The sequence below is a fragment of the Muscardinus avellanarius genome, assembly GCF_963383645.1.
Source record: "Muscardinus avellanarius genome assembly, chromosome: 13".
Taxonomy (NCBI): domain Eukaryota; kingdom Metazoa; phylum Chordata; class Mammalia; order Rodentia; family Gliridae; genus Muscardinus; species Muscardinus avellanarius.
The window spans coordinates 80570341-80586300 of record NC_137799.1 but is presented as its reverse complement, the minus strand read 5'-3'; the positions used below and the strand labels follow the sequence as shown (position 1 = coordinate 80586300).

At 40.4% G+C, this 15960-nt stretch overlaps 1 protein-coding gene across 2 annotated transcripts in view; it reads right to left on the bottom strand.

Moving 5' to 3' along the window:
* PCSK5 (proprotein convertase subtilisin/kexin type 5) overlaps positions 1-15960 on the bottom strand; it is a gene marked incomplete at both ends in the record, with an annotated part of 434445 nt that overhangs the window by 375969 nt on the left and 42516 nt on the right. The window lies entirely within an intron of this gene.

The following is a 15960-nucleotide window of genomic DNA, read 5'->3' as shown; positions in this document are numbered from 1 at the left end:
CATCCTGGATTCTTAGCTCAAATCCAAATGAGTGCTTTGAGAACTAAAGCAGGAGAGGAGAGAGCCCAGATCTAGGTCTGATGCCCAGAGGAAAAAGTTCCATCTCAACCATTAACTCTTTTTTTTTTTTTTTTTGTAGTGGGGAGGGTGCTGGGGATTGAGCCCAGTGTATTCTATCTATAAGCTACACCCCAGTCCTTTTTATTTCAAAACAGTCTTGCTAAGTTGCGGAGGGCCTACTTAGGTTGCTAAAGCTGGCCTTGAACCTGTGATCCTCTTGTCTCTACCTCCCAAGTACTGCAATTACAGGCAGGTGTGCACCAAACTGTATAACTAATCTTTTTTTCTTTGGCAAAGGTCTGATTATTTGCACTTACAGATGCAAAAGTGTGGGGACTTGATAGATACTATTTATTACATTTCTGGTGAATAACTGAGTAAACAAACATAGCAAATAAGCATCTCCAACTCTATAACTGTTCACAGGTGCGTGCGCGCGCACACACATCCACACACACACACACACACACACACACACACACACACACACACACACACACTGAAAACTATCAGATTGTTTCCACTTTCACAGAATGCAAAAAGCAAGAAAAGCCAGGCAAATTTCTTTCCAGTAGGCACCTGGCTCAGCTTTTCACATTTGGCATAGGATCTTTGGGCAAAAGAAAACCACAACTGAATGATGAGATTCACCTGCTCCTCGGTCTTTCATCTAACTGGATTCTGCGTCAGCCTGACTTACTGTGAAGAAACTTGACCGGGCACAAGCACTGCCACAAAGCAAGGCACTGAAATATTTATTGGCGGTGGCTACTGTTTCTTAGAGCATTCCTCTCCCTCATACACCTTTTCCCCAATCTTTTTTTTCTTCCTTACCATCAAATCTCTACCTTCAGTAGAGACAAAAACAGATTATTCATACTTGTTTTTGAAATGAGACTGGAAACTTAAAGTATTTGTCCTGTCCAGAAAGAAAAATACTCCAAGCCCACTTGGAAAAAATATCAATCGCCCATGAGACACACATTTTAGACTATGAGATTCTAGCAGCTAATGATATTTTTTGAAGTTCCTAAAGTCAAAATACAAGATGTGATGCAATACATCACATGTCAGTCTAGTTTTATAAGCTGCAAATCTTATAATAGTGAAACAGCTGCACAGTTTTTTCTAAATCATACAATTTGTTCGACTAGCTACCCAGACTGTACATTTGAATTGGGTCTGGGAATAGATTTGAGAATTTACAAATAGCAAAAGGTAGATGATATAAATCTACCTAACAGCAGATTTAAAAACAAAAGCCATTCAGTTTATAGCGGCTGTACTCAAAATTAACTGAAACTCAGAAATGTCTTACTAGTGAGTGGACAAAATGTGGTATATTCATATAACAGACTACTACTCAGCAATAAAAAAGAACGCCTTTGACACAAACAACCTCATGAATGAAATCTAAAATGGATCTTGCTAAATGAAACAAATCAGACTCAAAAGACTACATACTGTATCATTCCACTCATATGCCATTCTAGAAAAGATGGCACCACAAGGACTGGGGGTGAGGAAAGGAGCTGATGAGGATATCAGGTAAATTTTACGTGGTGAGAAGATTTTTCTCCATGGTTATTGTCGAGGTGGTGACACTATTATATACATTTGTCAGAATCCAACAGAAATGTATCAGGTTCAATTATATTGTATATGAATTAAACCTAATTTAATGTTTACAATATACTGTTCTTAAATCTATATCAGATGGTGGACAAACACCAAAGGAGGGATTGTCTCTCTGGAAACCAACTAGGATGGGGCTTAAGAGGTTCTGGCAGGGTGATGGTAACAGCCACATCTTGGTACAGGTGTAGGCTTTTATCAAAACTTAAAGACACTTTAAGAATATGAGTTTAAACGCATTTAAATAATTCTGGGTGTGGTGGCACATTCTTGTAAATCCGGTACTTGGGAAGCTGAGACAGGAGGATTGCAGTTTTATGGCTAGCCTCGGCAACTTAGGCAGGCCCTTTGCAACTCAACGAGACCTTGTTTCAAAATAAAAATTAAAAGAGTTAGGGGTGTAACTCAGAGGCAAATTGCCATGGGATTCAATTCCCATTACTACAAAAAAAAAAAAAAAACGAGAAAAATGATAAGCAAAAATTGAATTGTAGTTGATGTTCATGCATAATGGGAAAGCAGCCTGAGAATAGTACTACACTGTTTCAATTATTGTAGCTTTATATGGTTTGAAATCAGAAAATATATATCTTCTAGCTTTGTTCTTTTTCAAGATCGTTTTGGGTACCTAGAGTCCATATTCCATATTAGGATAGATTTTTTTCTGAAAAATAAATATATAAATATATGATAGTTTCACCTAAAAAAATAGAAAAAAATATTCTCTGGTAAGAAAGAAAGCAAAAAGAAATATTGAAATGTTATCTTTAAGTCATCAAAAGCTTGGTATCAGACAAATGAAACTGTTATGTGAGATTATCATTTTTAATTTTAGATAAATTGCCATAATACTAGATGTCAACCACTAAGCCAAGCATGGGAGGGAGGGATGGGGAGAGAATGGGGTGGGGATTGGGTGGGGGCTGACTGGGAAAAGTGTGCATGTATGTCTACAAAAGCATGTATCCTACTATGATGTATGAATACAGTGCACCAATAAAAAAATTAAAAAATAAATAAATTAATTAATTTAAAAAAAAAAGTGAAAAGTCAGATCATGTCCCTCATATGGGGGAGTTAGGAGGAAAATGGGACTTGGAGGAACTCATCACAAAGAGGAGAGAGCCTGAGATGAGCAAAGAAGGCGACCTGAGGGAGATGGGGAGGGAAGGGGGAAACACCCTGACGCACGTGGTGAACATTCATGAACTCCTCAAAGTCGGTCAGTCAAGGAGGGAGCGGGGATGGGGTGGGAAAGGACTAAAGGAGTGATGTGTGATGCCATCAAGATATATGACTGCAATGCTCTAGTAAATTAAAAAATGTCACATGAACGTGTTAGAGGGATGAGTTCTAAAAATTAAAATATAGCCTTAACACAAAGGATAGGATAAAAACATGCCACTATCTCTTAAAATGAAGTGGGGTATTTTTCCAGCGACTATCTTTTTCTAGTCATCTAGCACAATGTTCAGATTCAAAGCTTGGAAATTACAGCAGAAATGCAGAACTCTGTCTCCACAGGGTTTTTTCACCCATGAACTTGAATTAGACACATGAGGCAGAACATGGGCTCCACTTACTCACTGACTATTTGAGCAAAGCGCCTCTTTCCCAATGGCCTGGTCATTCTCTGTGCTGTGATAACTCATTCACCATACAGGTACTGACACTGGTCCCCTGGGGGAAACTATCGCCATGTTTATTTCCAAGGATATAACCCTAGTGTTCCCCAAAGTCTGAGCTGTAGCGTCATGAAGCTGGTGACTCACCCCATTATCTTCACTCGGTTCCACGTGTGGAGCCTCTGCCCTTTCAGGGTAATTCAGCAATCTCAGGTTGGAGGCCCGGCTGGACTCTGACCCACATCCTATCGGTTAACTCAACGACCGGTCAAGACTCATGCTTCTGGAATTGGAACTTTCTCCTCTGAAGGAACAGTGCTATTGCTATACTGCTTAAATCATTTCCCAAACCTACAAATCTTCTAATAGTGGCTTCTCTGATAGTCATAGAATCTGGAAGATGGTAGGTGATTAGAAGGCTAATAAATAGATGCGTTCATTGAAAATCCTTTTGCTAGGGCAGCTCCCAGAAAGTTAGTTGTAGCAATTTCCCATCCTACCCCAACACACACACACACACACACACACACACACACACACACACACATATACCTATACATTGGAGATTTAAGGGTCAAGCGTATAGAAGAACAGTTTGTGGAATTTCTTCCTACTATACACCAAAGAAATAATCATCAGGGAGAGCGGACTTCAACCACTGTATTACAGATCCTGCAATAAACTGGAAAACTGATTCTAAACATTCTAACATAAATATACAGCAAAATAAATGGTTACTCTATGCATGTTCCTTTATATGATGTTTTCAAGGCATGCATTATGACATGGGAATCATGGGAAATCTGTGACATGCTGTTACCATGAAATATGAAAATTTGATCAGTCCTTACCCTTTAGCTGACTCTAACAACTTGTACTATTATCTCAGTATTGTTATATTTTTCCCAATTCTAATCTCTAAATTAATTAGGTATCAAGTGGGGTTATAAGATTTACCAAATAATAATATAGTATGCTGAGTTAAACTTGAATTTAAGATAAAATTCAAATAAGTTTAGTGTAAGTATGTCCCATGCCATATCTGAGATGCGCTAAAACTTTTTTTCTGTTACATAAAATCTTGAGATATGTGTTAGTTATAAGATTTTCAAAACTATTAAATAATTGGTGCCTTCGAGTCTCAACTTCACAGTGTTGCCAGTATTCCATCTTAGCATAGAAAGGGATGTTGAAAACTGTGTTTTGTTTGTTTGATGGTTGGCTGGCTGGCTGGCTGGCTGGTCTTTTTATTTCAGGTTTACACCTTATGTTTGACTGGATGGAAAGTTCTATGCACAATGACTAGGGCTGCTCTTTTCATTTTACCTCCAGTGTCTGAGCCAGTGCCTTGTACATAATAAGATCTCAAAACTACCCATGGAGAAGGCCACCAAATGAATGATGTTGCATGAATAAATGAATCTGGTGTTGAACACTAGATATGTCTCTTCTGCTATTTTATTCCTGGGAGAGTTTCTCTATGTTAAGGAATGGCATCCCTTCCTTCCTCATGGAGGAAGGGATGAAGATGGAGACTGGTTGGAGGATTAGGAAACAAAATGCACATATAGGTTAAAGAAGATCATCCTGCTGGTCCCAGATATAAGTCTGAAAATCATGCTCACATCCTAAGGGATGCTACTGGAAAATCCCATCACAGGAGCTGCCTGTGAGCTGGGGCTTACTGAGCTTGTCCTATGAGCACAGTCCTGTTTCTCACCTGCTTATTCTGCAGGTCTTTACACTTCTTTCTCCTCCCCCCCTTAAAATGGCAGCCCGGGCTTGACCTCTCATGTACACAGTGTTTGCTTAGCCTTGCCAATAGATTACAGAAGAATCTATATAGCAACCAACAATTTTCATTAACTGCATGTATCGCCTTTGTAACTTTTTTTTCATTTGTATCCTCTTCTATTTCCTCTCCTGACTCCACCAACACCTACCTCCTTATGCATTTCTAATTTCTAGTTTCCACAGCCAATGTTCATAAAATTTGTTTTACTGCTGTTGCAGTTTAGAAAGTATTCCATTGCTCCCAAAACCAGGCAAAGTATTTACCTCCTTAGAAGCTTCTGTATTAAGTACATCGTCTTACTATTGGGAACTGCTTTCCTCTGGATCTTTAGGAACATCAGCAATAACACTTAATTATTGTCTCATTACCCTACTCTGCCACATACTGCAACAACAAGCAACGTGACTTGTTCCTTGTTAAACAGGCGCAGGGCTGGATAGGTTAAGTCTGGATCTGCCTCAAGACTAACCAGGCTACTCTCAACTCTCACCACAACACCAGCTCCTTAAGGGAAAACTGTGTCTGCCGGGAAAGCTGAATGTGATAACACACGTTTCAAATATGAGAAGAAAGAAGGAGGAGGAAATTTAGAAAGGAAATAGAAACAGAGAATATTGAAAAGTGCACATCTGATGGCAATGTGGACCAATAGGAAAATCACAAGTGACACTGATCCAAGATGGTGATTAATGGATCGGAACAAACATGAGAAAATAACTCATCTGCTCCATGATTTTACAAGTGAACTGAGCCCAGTGAGGAGCGAATTGCTAATAGCAGGCAACTCTGAGCGAGTAGTACAGCAACATCCAAACCCAATACACTAAATCCAGCCAGGGCCTCCTTTATTTCATAACGTGATTTTTCTCCAAGTGGCTGCCCTGACTCCCACACTTCAAATGAGACATTGCTGTGTATGTGATCACGAAATGACATAAATTCCAAGTGAATGTGGAGAAAACGAGGCCTCTGAATGGTTTGAAGAAAGAGAGACTCAAGAGTTTTTGTTTTGAGAAATTGGATTAGTCATGGTACCGATTACTAGAAAGGAAAAAGGCTGGAGGCCATGGTGATGGGTAGGAAATAAAAGTTTCTACATGTCATCTTATGTTTTAGATGCTTATTAGATATTGTTGAGGATGTCAGGTAGATAAAAGGAAGACCTACAAATCTAAAGCAAAGACATCAGCGTAAATGTGGTTTCTAATGGGAGTGAAGGGGTATGGTGGAGTGTGCCCGTAACTCCAGCACTTGGAGGCTGAGACAGGAGGATCACAGGTTCAAGGCCAGCCTCCGCAACCTAGCAAGACCCTGTTTCAAAACAAAACATAAAAATGGCTAGGAAGCTGGGTGGTGGTGTACACTTGTAATCCCAGCATTTGGGAGACTGAGACCAGAGGATCACTGTTCACCGACAGCCTCAGCTACTAAGTGAGGACCTTTGCAACTCAGTGTGACCCTGTTTTAAAATAAAGAACAAAAACTTGGGCAGGGGGTGTAGCTCGGAGGTCAAATGCCTCTGGGTTCCATCCCCAGACCTAAAAAAAAAAAAAAAAAAAAAAAAAAAGAATGGGGCTAACCGAGCCCTGGGATTCCCAAACTTCACATATGAAGCAGAAGTCCCCTCAATGAAGGCTCCCATCAGCAAATTTCTGAGCATGTCCATGGTCCCCCAAATGGTACCATGTAATCTTGTTGATCAAAATAAAAGTTGAGAGTCTCCCTTTCCCTCATTCTTCCCATCATCAACCAATCCAGAGATCCTATTGGTGCAGGATAGGAAGCAGAAAGAAAATTCAGGGGATGCGATCACAAGAAAGGGAGTCAAGATTTTCCTGAAGGAGAAAATGATCCACTGTGATGTCACGGTGAAAGGCAGAGTCAGAAGAAAAGAGAAACACATTCATTAGCTTTGAAATATCAAAGCATAATTGATGTAGATAAATGCAATTTCACTATAAAGTTTTTTTTTTTAATCATACTGTGGAAAGGTTAAGAGTGATTTGTATTTGTGTATCCTGGCAACCCTATCCTGCATGTAACTGCAGTTCAATGACATACACAGGCCCTTTTTGTTTAAATGTAAACATAAACAGGAATGCATATGCTCTTCATATCTCACTCTTTGAAACGCTGCATATTATTTTGAAGATCCTCCCTTTTCTCTAAGTAGAGATTTTATCATTATTTTAATGGACTGACTACTTTATTATAGAAAATTAACCTACATTTTTGTCCTTTCTTACATGCACACTTCATTATATTCTATTAGGCCATGTACTTCTCTACTTTGATGCCCGAACAATGCTGTCTTCAAACAGGATGTTTGCTAGAGAAGCTAAGAGCTCCCGCTGCAAAGACAGGGGGAGAAATTAGATTAGTCAAGGCACCAATAGAAAGGGTCCACGTGGTCCACCTGGTGTCTCCTTTTGCCTTGTAAGAATTGGTTGACATTTGAAAGAACTGTGCCCAGAAACAAAATTCATAAGCACTTATAAATGAATCAGATCTTTCCAATGGTGACATTTTAAATGGCTTTCTTATTTACTTTTGCATCCATTCATATAAATACATGAATAAGAACGACTTCTTTTCAGAGCCAGACAATTAAAATGGCTTTCTGTTTCTGGTTGTGGCTGCTGCTGGGTTTTTGTTTGTATGCCGTTTACATTTCTTCTCTAAGTCTGCTTACTTGTTTTATCCTAACTTGCCCAATATTTCAACAGAACAGATGAGCTCAAATTTCACTTCTTTACACCAACCTAGAAATGTAGAATCTTTCATTACTCTTCATTTTTAGATTGAATGCCTGTGGTCTTAGACTCTGACCCCCAAACAACACTATATCAACTAAGTAAGTAACCATGATTTTACAAATTAGTACCTTTCCTTCAAGTGGCAAATATGATTATGCCACATTCACAACCTACCTCCTTCATCCTTTGATTCCCCCCCCCCTTGACTTATCCTGTTTCTTCCAACAAGTCTGTTAAGATTTTCCCTTGGGCAGTACTAGGCATCAGTAGGAAATTTAAGAGAAACAGGATGAGCTCTTCACCTCCAGCACCCAGAAAGACGACGGTCTTTTATGTGCACAACTAAAAGACATCCAACTTTAAATTGGAGACTAACACACAGAAGAGAAACCCTGTTTGAGCCCTACTATGGAGTCTAGTTGGCAGAACTAACGCCACGTGTCCAGGTGAGAGTCAGACCACAAGAGAAGTCACCAAGGTCCTGAGCTCCATCTTTCATCTTTTCTCCCAACACAGCCAACTCCACATCACAGACTGGGATCCTTTCGATGTATTTTTTTTTTTTTTTGGCCCACACAAATATTTTTAAAGCTTTTTAATTAGTTGCCAACATTTAACGATGGGGAACAGTATATGAAAATGGAGAGTCTCGGGTTCTTTTGAATTGGCGGCTCTGAGCCAAGTCCCAAGCTGAGGACACCGGGTTGCAGGTGAGCAGCAGCTGCTCCGACATGCAGCAGGGTGGCCTACGCTCTGCCCCATGCCCGGGGACTGCACACCTGCCCATCTCGCTCGTCTGTTACCTGCACTCCCACTGTAAGCATGTGAGTTTATGGCCTTTCCAATGAAATGCTGCCAAGCCCTCTCTCATAAAGATTTGGCAGCTTTGCCAGAGTAGCTGAGAATTTATTTTTTAATTCACTCCTCTCTACCAGGGATCTGAGCTGTGATATGAACCTTCCGGTTGGCTATCCCCGCAGTGTACACTCTGACTCTCTGGTGTCTGACTGTCCAGACATCTGGAAAAGCTGGAAATAAGACAGAAAGGAAGGGAGGTGGAGAACACAGTGAACTCTGCACCCACAAAGCTCCTCCCATCTCTCCCACACTGCCAGCCTTCTTGTCACCATAAACACATCACAGGTTGCAAACTACAGCCAAAATGTTTCTCCAGGGAGAATGTGCGTTCCGGTGGGATTTTCAGACTCATAAAAGCTATGAGTCTAACAGACTTGTTAGAAAGGTAGCATTTCAGAGCTGATGAAAAGACAGTAAAGAAGAAAGCCTGGAAATAGGTCCTCAAAATGCTTCCTGACCACTAAATCCACGGTGGTCTCTGCTCAACGTCAGATCCACGCCCATGCTGCTCCCAAAAGCATTCGCAAGGTATTTGGGAACCACTTTCATTCACCAGTGTGATGATGAGAGGCAAATATGAAATGACCCCAGTTGTGATAGCTCCTGGGCAATATTGCACCGCCTCAGGTACCTGTCGGAGAGCACAACCCTTCTCATGCAGGAACACAAAGCTGAGGCCACAGAGCTTAGCACATCCAGGCTCATCCCACCCAGCCGATGAATTAATCCAGGAGTGTGGTATTACACTTATAAAACTGTGCTTGACAAAAAAGACAAACCACTAAGTCATTATCACATTTAAAACTAAAGAGGAAAGCATTAATCAGCCAAAGAAAACACGCAGGAGCGCCGCAGGCAGGCTGGGCGGGGGAAGCCGCGGTGGCCCCCGTGACAAGCACGTGAACTTGGGGCGAAGCTCAGGTCCAAGCCGCGGCAGGGCAAACGGAATGGCGTGTAGTACAAGGCACAGCAGGCGGCAATGTGTGTGCGAGCCAGGGGAGGCTGACCTGGGCGCCTCCAGGTACCTACTTCTACTTACAAAGGTTTCTTTGCCTCAAAAGTTCCTCTAGTAGAGCACGTCTTTGTAAACAACTTATTTACACAATATTAGGGATTGGTCTCCAACTTAAAAAAAGAAATAAGTAATGTACTGGTTTCCTCCATGGGCCAGTTAAAAATTAGCAGTACAAAAAATTAGAATTCCAAAATTGTAAAGTGCATCTATGGGGAAAATGGGATTTGACTGATAAGAAGTGGATTTGGACAACTTCTCCAGGTCTTCAAGGGACTCTATCACACCCATTTTACTCCTGAGACAAAAAGAGAAACTCCAGGCATGTGAAAGTCAAATTCAGGGCATGATAGGCACCATGGATTAGTAAGGAACTTGAATTTACTTTTCTCCCTTCCTGTCTGATTTATCTGATCTCACTAATGACTTCCAATCACTTCATTTCTCCCTTCCTGTCCTTTTCTGACACCCTTAGTCATGCTTGAATGCTCAGGTCTGTTCGGAAGAAATGGCTTATACATAAATGTAGCAAACAGGCATTATGCCTGGGAGCTAAGGCCTTGAACTTAATTCTGGGCCACATTTACCAAAGGACAATTCCTTCTCCAAAAGAATAAGCAAAGGGCCTCCAACATTTAAAGGGCTGTCGTATAGAAGTTCATTTATCAATGTATATAATTCTCAAAGGCAAATATAGATCTGATGGGTAGAAGTTTCAGGCAAGCAAATTATAATTAGCAAGTTAAATGTCTGCCAATATAGAAAGGCATGGCTTTCCTGGTAGTGAGCTCCCTGTTATTGGATATGCTCAAAGAAATGTGAAATGTAAAAACTCCTTTCAGAAGAATGGAGTTTATGCCAGCACTGGATAGGAAAGAGATACAATGGTCAAAGGAGTCTATGATTCTAGGTAAATGCTATTCCATGAACAATTTTTCCTTCAGTGAGGTCCACAGCCATACACACCCATGTGATGCAGCAGGCTTGCCAAGAATGAGCCCAGAAGAAAGAGGAAGGAAGAGAAGCCTATCCTTGGCTCACGACAGAAGGTGATTCTATCTGAGATTTGTCTGAGATAGCTCAAACTATCATAGATTTGAAGATAGAAAAAGGACCGGAAAAAAACAAAAGATCAGCAGGCCAGAACCCTCCAGATAAAATCTAATGGGAAAAAGAGGAAACTGTTTACTGGGGGAATCACGTGTGGCTCGGCCATGGATGGTGCCTAACTTAATGGCAGTTCGTTTCTCTTTTTACAACGGCAAATATATCCTGCTACATTCATACAGAATTTAGAATTTTAGTTTTTCAGCTTAAGAAAAATGAAAACGAAAGAAAACCACCTCCTTTGCACACCCTCCTACACCATGTTTGCCTAGGCAGCTAAGGAGCATTATAAAGAGCTTCTATCCAAAGTGCTCCTGCAGATAACACCCTCCTTGTCCAAAATGTCTGTGCCTGGCAAAGATTTATAAACAGATGAAGGCAAGGCTTTGAGAACCTCAACTCTTGTCCTTGGAATTTAGTTTTGTTCTCTAGGAGAAAGGTTGATCAGCCAATAAGAAAGATATGGACAAGAAGGATGAAGAACTTATTGGCCAAGCTGTTGTACAATGTATCAACAATTTCTGCAAAACTGTGTTTTGATACCATGCTGCTATCTTAGAAGTCTGTGAGTCCCTGTTATTTAAAATGCTAATCACACTAATGTTAACATATGGAAATCAAGGCTGTTCTTATTTTCCAGGCTCTTGTGGACTCATCTGACCACAGCACTTTCTTAGCATCAAGAGGGTTGATTTCTAACTTCTAAGTTTTCTTCTTTGGAACCCTCTAAGTAAAAATAAAAGCAGGGGGTTAAAAAAAAAAAAAGTATCCATGCAATTTACTACAGCAACTAAAAGCCACAATCTTTTTAGTGTTGTCCCCTGCAATCCATCCTTCTGTTTTCCCCGTCTTGAGGAGGTGGCCATCAAAAAGAACTTCCAAGTACACATTAACATTCTTCATGAAGCCACTGAACACGGTCCAAACCCACAAATGTGCCTCCACTCTGGCACACAAGTCACACATCAAGCACACACCCAAGATTAAATAAAAGAAGAAGACCTGCCCAAGAAAGTAAGCTGTAGTGACACTTGACTTACACTCTTCATGAGGTTAACTCGGGGTGAAGGATGTAAAATAAGCCTAGAAATTTACATAATGCTACGGCTTCAATGCGGTTAATCTTTAAGAGTTTATAAGTCCGGCATGGTAGCGCACACTTGTAACCCCAGCATCTGAAAGGCTGAGACAGGAGGACTGCGGTTCACAGACGGCCTCAGCTACTGAGTGAGGCCCTTTGCAACTCAGTGAGACCCTGTTTCAACAATAGAAAATAAAAATTAGGGCTGGGGATGTGGCTCAGAGGTAGAATGCTCCTGGGTTCCATCCCCAGTTCTGCAAAAAAATAAAAAGCAAGTTTATGTATTGAAGGCTTGATCCTTAATGATATTAGGAGTAATAGGAGGTGAGGACTATTGGGAAGTTTGTAGATCGTTACTGTGCAGCCCTTAGAAAAGATTAAGGGAGTTTTCACTGGGCTCCAGTCAGTTGCCACAAGAAGAGGTTGTTACAAACGAGCAAGACTGCCTGGTCTCTGGCTTCCTGTCTTGCCATGTGAGAGCTCCGTCTCACATACACGCCCACCATGATGCTATGAGCCATGCCATGCCACAGCCAGAGGGACTCCAGGCACAGCTAGTACCGTGATGTTTGGATTTTCATCCTTCAAACCTATGAGCTAAATAAACCTCCTTCTTTTTTTTTTACATATCACCCAGCCTTGGGTATTTCATTATAGCAACCTAAAACAAACAAATATACATATCTCCTTGCAAATCTCTTATTAAATACTTATTAATTATGAAGAGAAAGATAGTAATTATAAAGTAGAGAAAACTGCAGACAATATGCTAATCGTGTGATTAAGGTTAACACCATCAAGGAAACAAATCAACATCCCACACCGTCTCAGCTGAAGCACTGAGAAGAGAGTGACACTTGCCAAAAGCTGAATCTAATCATGAGGAAACAGGTAAAATGCTAGCTAAACCCAACTGGAAATACAGTCTATAAAATAAGTGATCTATATTCTTCAGAAATTTTTTAGCTCACTAAAGAAAGAAAAAGGGAAGCTGAAGGGAGTATGACATAGAAAAGAGGACTCAGGAAAGCAGACAACTAAATGTAATCCAGAAAAGAGACTGTTGAAAAATGTGAATAAGGTCTGTATACAGCCACGCACGCTAGCTTAGGAGACCCTGTTTCCAAATAAAAATGTAAAAAATAGGTCTGGGAGTGTAGCCCGGAGGTAGAAGGGCTTCCAGGAACCCCAGTACCACCAAAAATAAAAAATAAAAATAAATAAAAATAAAATTAAAAAAGGATAATATTGAATCGAAGTCCATATCCAGGTTTTTATTGCTATATTGTTACATAAAAGAATGTTCATGTTTTTCATAAATACATAAGGAAGTATTTAGAGTTAAAGGAGAATCATGTCTGCAATTTACTTCCAAATGTTCAGAAAATACGTCCCCATACCTATGCATACATACATATATATGTGTGTAGATAAAGAGAAAAACTGATCAATCAAGTATCCAAAAATGTACGAAACCAACATTTAGGTTGTCTGAGAGAAGTATATAGTAATTCTTAGTAACATTTTTGCAAATTCTATGTAAATAAACTATTTTCTTTTTTATTTAAAAAATAAAAATCCAGGTGTGGTGGCACACACTTGTAATCCCAGCATTTTGGGAGGCTGAGACAGGAGGATCACAGTTCACAGACGGCCTCTTCTACTTAGTGAGGCCCTCTGCAACTCAGTGAGACCCTGTATCAAAATAAAGAATAAAACATAGGGCTGGGGGTGTAGCTCAGAGGTAGAATGGCCCTGGGTTCCATCCCCAATACCACAAAATACATATGTACATACATACATACATATATAAATAAAAATAAAAATAAAAAGACAAGTGAGATGGGCCTAAGCTTTCTGAACAGGAATCTGGAAAATGAGGAATGTAGACACCTCCATCTATCTGCTCTACCCTTCCCCAACACTGAGAAGCCCTGGAATGTCCTGAGATTCCCTGAAAGATACTGTGGGAGACACCAACAGAAACCTCCTTTAGAGATCTCCAAGTCCTCGCAGATCCTAGGGGCTCAAGGATTAGCCAGTAAATCAACAGACTATAAAAATATATGTAAGTTATTGTGGTCAAGCTGACCTGTGGCGCTCTGTCTGTAAAGCTGGTGTAATGGTGGTGGCCCTCTCTGTAAGTGCTGCGTGAGAATGATCAGACAGCCTACCTGGGGCAGGGGAAGGGTGTTCTTTATAATGAGTGGCAGGGGGAACATTTAACCCTGGGTTGGCATAAAAAGGCCCTGTACCTCTGGACTGAACGAGGAAGGAGGTACATTCCAGGTACGATTTGTCCCCAGAGCCAAGGTCTCTGTTGGGTCAAGCATAAGCTCTTTCATCTACTGAGATAAGAAGAAATGAAAACCAAGATGCCCAAGATAACAATTACTAGTGAAATAGCTCCATATTCAGTAAATCCTTCTTCATGAAAACAAATGTCTCATTACATTCTGTTCTTAACTTACCAAACCAACTAGTACTTGGCTTTTCAAATTCACATCAATTTTGCACATGAGATCTAAAATGGAAATCATTTTAATTACCAAAGTTCAAGACAGTTGTTGAACAGATGAAAAAAATGTGGCTTTGCTTTGAAAATGTAGCTAATTCAAGATTGTCCCAACAGATTAATTTTCCGGAAAAGTTAAATTCTGAATAGAGATGAAGGAAAATAATTACAGTCTACAGGCCATTGAAGTTTAAGTATTAGAGGATGTTCCTATAACCCACAGAAAATTGGAACCTAAAAGAAATGTGTTTTTACTAACCACCAAGATACAATTTCACAATTGTGAACACTGTGTCATAATATTCCAGAGAAAAATTAAACAAAGTAAACCGTGGCACATAGAGAGAGGGCAGGACTCCAAATTGCAAACCTGATTTGCATAGTAATTCAAAGAGCCTCTTTGCTTTAATAAGGAATATAATTTTCAAGGAATCTCTAGCTGAGATTGCTAGGCTTGCTGGTGCAAACTTGTTTACCAATCTATTTGCAAAGAAGCTCTTACGACAAACCCAAAACATAATGAGGAATAAAAACAATAGGCCTTAATCAATAAATAATGCACTGTGGTGCCCACAGAACAACTGGGACAAGTTGGCATAGCTTTTTCCTCTTCCTCTTCACTTGCCACATCTTAAAGGTCAATCTGTTTTCCAGTAGAAGTTAGTTTCTTCCTGCAGTTTAATAGTAAGAATGGACACTTGGCTCCACTTCAGAGTCTTAGCTGAGTACTATCTATTTGTCCTTAACACTCCTGGACGTCCCACCTCTCAGGGCAAAGCTGCTTTGCCTCACTAAAATATTGGGGTACAAAGCCTGCCATACTTCCTTCCAGCTCTCCCAGGGAATGTGTATTATCTGTAAAATCCAAAAGGACTTAATGAAAGAAAGATACTGGGTGAGCCTACAAAAGCAAGAGTTGGCTTCTACCCATCTTGAGTGCAAGCATCCTTCTTGTTCCAGAGATGGTCTAGTCCTGGGGGTACCTATCAATGGCAGGAAAAGTCACAGGATTCATAGTGACCCAAGCTCTAAAAGCTCTAAAAGATTTCCATCCCTCTCTCTATGGAATGCATAGAACCTGAGTTGTGTATGCAGATAGATAACATAGTATTCTTTTCTTTTATCATTGGTACTGGAGATTGAACCCAGGAGCATTCTACCTCAGAGCTACACACCAGCCCTTTTTATTTTTTATTTTGAAACAGGGTCTAATTAAGTTATGGAGGGCCTCACTAAATCGCTGAGGCTCTCCATGAACCTGAGATCCTCCAGTCTCAGTCTCCCAAGTACCAAAATTACAAGTGTGCAGCACTGCGCCTGACTATGATAGCATGGTATCCTTACTTCAAACCTTTTCAATCAATTTTCCCAGCCTCCTGTACCTTCTCATTCTCTATGAGAGCCCCATGCCTATAGCTATCCCTGGGCTGTTCTACAGCAAGGATAACAGTGGCACATTGGTAAAAATCAAGCCATTGCCTTTTTTTTTTTTTTTCCAATAGAGGAAGCATGGACA